Source organism: Silurus aristotelis (genome assembly GCF_946808225.1).
Source record: "Silurus aristotelis genome assembly, chromosome: 12".
Classification (NCBI taxonomy): domain Eukaryota; kingdom Metazoa; phylum Chordata; class Actinopteri; order Siluriformes; family Siluridae; genus Silurus; species Silurus aristotelis.
In genome coordinates, this window is record NC_139585.1 from 30,077,407 (window position 1) to 30,081,747 (window position 4,341).

General features: G+C 40.5%; 1 protein-coding gene and 1 long non-coding RNA gene across 2 annotated transcripts in view; one reads left to right on the top strand and one right to left on the bottom strand.

Moving 5' to 3' along the window:
• LOC310734365 (rho-related GTP-binding protein RhoN-like) overlaps nucleotides 1-301 on the top strand; it is a 9,983-nt gene extending 9,682 nt beyond the window's left edge. The window contains exon 5 of the mRNA XM_083556282.1: nucleotides 1-301. This exon is cut by the window's left edge and continues 967 nt beyond it. The gene's annotated coding sequence lies outside the window, so the exon portion shown is untranslated.
• The window catches only part of LOC310734373, a 1,240-nt gene extending 500 nt beyond the window's left edge, over nucleotides 1-740 (bottom strand). Inside the window, exons 1-2 of the long non-coding RNA XR_014536025.1 lie at nucleotides 120-740; nucleotides 1-55 (exon numbers count right to left, since the gene is read on the bottom strand). The exon at nucleotides 1-55 is cut by the window's left edge and continues 500 nt beyond it. This is a non-coding gene — a long non-coding RNA (uncharacterized lncRNA). The remainder of the gene's footprint in view (nucleotides 56-119) is intronic.
• Between the last annotated feature and the right edge of the window lie 3,601 nt (nucleotides 741-4,341).

The following is a 4,341-nucleotide window of genomic DNA, read 5'->3' on the forward strand; positions in this document are numbered from 1 at the left end:
AGGAGGAGGAGGAAGAAGACTTAGAGGGGGATGATGATAATGACGATAATGGTGACTAAGAGGATGAAGATGGTGATGATGAAGAGTATAAGGACGATGATGACAACAAAGATGAGGACTAAGAGGATGATGATGGTGTTAGATGTTCTTTCCCATGTAGATGTTCAGATGAACTCTGTCCACATGTTCCTTAGCTGATGCACTTTATTATTTTTTTTAATGCACTTATATTTTTTTCTTATGGCATGACTCCACATCTGTACAGCTGTAACTCCCGGATTTACATAAAAAATAAAACTCGCCCCTGTGTGTGTGTGTGTGTGTGTGTGTGTGTGAGTGATGGTGTTCTCGTCAGGGATTGTGTACATCACAATCTGAGACCGAGTTCATCCCTAAACCCTGGAAAACAAATAAATAAATAAATATGGACATATTTAGTGTAATTTTTGCAGCTGCTCCTGTAGAATCTGACACGTGATTGGACTGATGACACTTTGTCACTGCTGTGATGTCACTTCCTGTCTCATCATTAAATGAAAATTTTTATGGGTGAAAATGTTTTAAAATATTTTTAGGAATATTTCCTTTTTTTTCAGCTTCATGAAGAATAAAATAATTATATTTCCTACAGATTTAATTTATTCATTTAGCAACAAAATATTATTTTAGTCTCTTAATTCTTAAATTCTTGTTAAATGAATAAAAAATAAATAAAAAATAAAGCAATAAATAAGCAAACAAATGACGTAGCAGGATTAATTGGATTTTTACCAAAAATAAAATTATGTTAATATAAAATTTAATGTTTTAAATAAAACAGTTTTAAAATAATCAAAGAATTACTGCATTATTAATCTAGAACTTAAATTGTTTAATTGTTAGTATTTATTATATTTCTAATTAAAAATCAAATAATGTGGTTAATTTTTGTACATTTTTTTTTTATGAAAACATCAGAGCCCAGGTATAAAATTACACTTTAAGAGGAACTTCATGTAATTAGTGCTCACACACACACACACACACACACACACACACACACACACACACACACACACACACACGTCGTGTCAGCACATGATTAACTGTGTGAGAAAAACGTTGAAAAACACAATGGCAATTAAATGTGTACTGGAGTGTGAAAGTTTTCTCACACACACACACACACACACACACACACACACACACACACACACACACACACACACACACACACACGAGAGTGTGTATTTATTATTTCTGTCTGTATTACTGTTGAGTAATAATTCTGGGTATGAATGTGTGTGTGTGTGGCCCTGAGGCATTTTTTCTATAAGGAAGCAGAAGGTGTGTGTGTGTGTGTGTGTGTGTGTGTGTGTGTGTGTGTGTGTGTTCTGTTTACACACTAACCTCATAGATATTAAAGAGGAAGTGCAACACATAACACACAGCGTGTCCTTACATAGACACTGCATCTGTAATAAGCATCGCACACACACAGATACACACACACACACACACACACACACACACACACACACACACACACACACACACACACACACACAGCTCCAGATGGCATTCTCTGGTGGAAACATGAAACCACACATCCATTTTGTTTTTTTTCCATCCATCTTCCGGTAAAGTCACACCACACACACACACACACACACACACACACACACACACACACACGTCTGTATTAGAGCAAACTAAACAACAAACACGGCATCTCCTTCAGCGTAAATGTTTTCTCCCTTATATATGGGTATCATTCAGGTGTGTTCTGAAACGCAGGTGAACCTCACAGGTTCCTCAGGGTTCATTCTTCACACCATGAGTAATTCACCCTAGCGGAGATGGAAAGCAGGAAAACGATCTGGTGTTAAAGCGAGAGTGAGTGAAAGAGCGGCTCTCTAGGAAGAGGTTCCCTCAGGGTTTAGAGATGAAGCTGATCTCAGATTGTGGTGTACACAATCCCTGACTAGAACACCATCACACACACCCAGGGGTGAGGTGTAGGGGGGGGGGGGGGATGGGTGTTTAAGCGTGAGGATTAACTCATGAGAAGAGAAAGATGAGATCTTCTGTGGTGCATGCCCTGAGGGATTATGGGAAATGGTTCTATCTTCTCCCTCCATGCTAATGAGTCTAGAGGTCTCTCAATCAGATATACTATAGACCAGGGGTCCCCGAACTATGGCCCCCACATGCGGAACGGCCCTCTGAACGATGCCTGAGACATTTTCAAAATGTGTTTTACTTGTATCATATCTGTATTTAATAATAAAGTTAAAATCCACAGCGATAGTTTTTCCAGTCTGCTGTGATTACAAGAGCGGCCTCTAGAGGCGAATCACTGACACCACGTGCAGTTTGGTTTTAGACGCGAGAGCGCGAGCAGCACGGAGAACGCTGGATTAGATTTATTAATTTCATTTGATTAAGTTTATAATTAATAATTAATATTTATTGCCTTTAGCTCATTTTAACGATTCAGTACTCTTTTTTTGTTTTATATATAAATATTAGTGCAATTTTACATGGTGTTTTTCCTCGATCCAGTATCCATTACTGTTGGTTGATTAATCGGTTATCTGCAGTAGATCCCTCTTGAAAACTGACCCTCGTTTGTCTGTACGGTGCAGAACAAAATAATAAACTCATCCAGCATCAGGAGGCGAAATAAATATATTTAAAATCATAATAAAATCTCCACAATCACTCCGGCCCGTGGCTTTTTTTCCCAGACCCTCATTAAAGAAAGAACAAATTCTGTGGCCCTTACAGAAAAAAAATCAGGACCTCCTGGTCTTCAGACGCATGTGGATGTGAGGAAGCAGGAGGCCACGTGAAAGAACCCATAATAACTTTACTTTTCTCTTTCAACGTCCACTGCTTCTAGTCTCCATTTATCTCTCTCACACACACACACACAGTTCGTCTCACCGCTGTCTGATCTCGCTCTCTGTTTACACTCGAACCGTATTCAATTATTCAGCAGGAAATTCATGAAAATCACCTGTGTGTCCTCCTGCTGAGTGTGTGTGTGTGTGTGAGAGTCACTGAGAAGACTTGTTATTGTTCTGCAAACACATTCTACCTGAAGCATAAAGTGTGTGTCACATTGCTCAACTTGTGGTCTGGAAATTACCTTCACTCCACAACACCTGTGTCATTAAATTGGATGAAACCTGACACACACACACACACACACACACACACACACACACACACACACACACACACACACACACACATCCAAAAACCCTCTGGTTCTGTTCTTGTTCATGAAAAAAAGGCTCTTGTTCACCTGCACATTACTACACACCTGAGATTCTGGGAAGATTTGAAGGACCTTCAGAGATCACACCTCTGTGGGACTGGGATCTGCTCCATGGATCTGCTCGAAAGTCGCTTTCACCTTCACTACACAACCTTCAGCTCATCATCATCACCTTCAGCTCATCATCATCACCACCACCACCACCACCTTCAGCTCATCTCTATTCCCAGCACAATTTGGATGTGCATCAGTGAGGTCCAAACCTTCACAATGTTCACTCCAGAAAACATGATCTTCTGGGGCAGCTCTGTGTGTGTGTGTGAGTGAGCTAGAGGAAAGGAGACAGTGGAGGAAAGGAACGAGAGAGTGTTGTGGAGCAGCATGATGAAGCTTTTTAAACACTTCTGAAAGGGGCTCTCTCCAATATTAGAGCTTCATCACAGACCTAAAGCTGGAGCTATTTAGAAAAAAAAGCCTGTTAGGAACCTCGCTGAGGAACCATTTTGGAAAGAAATGTAAGGAACCTTCAAGAAGTCCTGTTTACACACTACAGGCCTCAATGGAGAAACGTACACCAGACGTGTCCATGGTCCATTTACTGAGGCTCCTTTAAGACATCGAACTGTAAAGAAGTACAAGGAGAGAGAAGAAGTTGTTCTCCTGAAGGCTGATCTGTTATAAAGAGCAGAAATTGATATCTACATTACAATGAAACTGATGGAGCAGAAACGATGAGCACGGAGAAAAAAAACCCTCCAGCCTCTGCAGTTTCACTCCAGAGAAAGAGAAAGTTTCAGGAGGAGTGTGTGTGTGTGAGTGCTGATGCTGAGGAAGTGAGCAGGATGGACAGATTGATGGTTGATGGATGGAGAACCTGTGAGACTGTGCTTTTACAGGTCCCAGGGGGTGGAGGAGGAGGAAACACTCCAAAGCTTTCATTATTAATGGCTGTGCCAGAGGGAGAACTTACAGTGAACAAGCAAAACTACAACAGGAAAGTGTGTGTGTGTGTGTGTGTGTGTGTGTGAGAGAGAGAGAGAGGAGGGAATAAAAGAAAAAGTTACCCAACACAAACA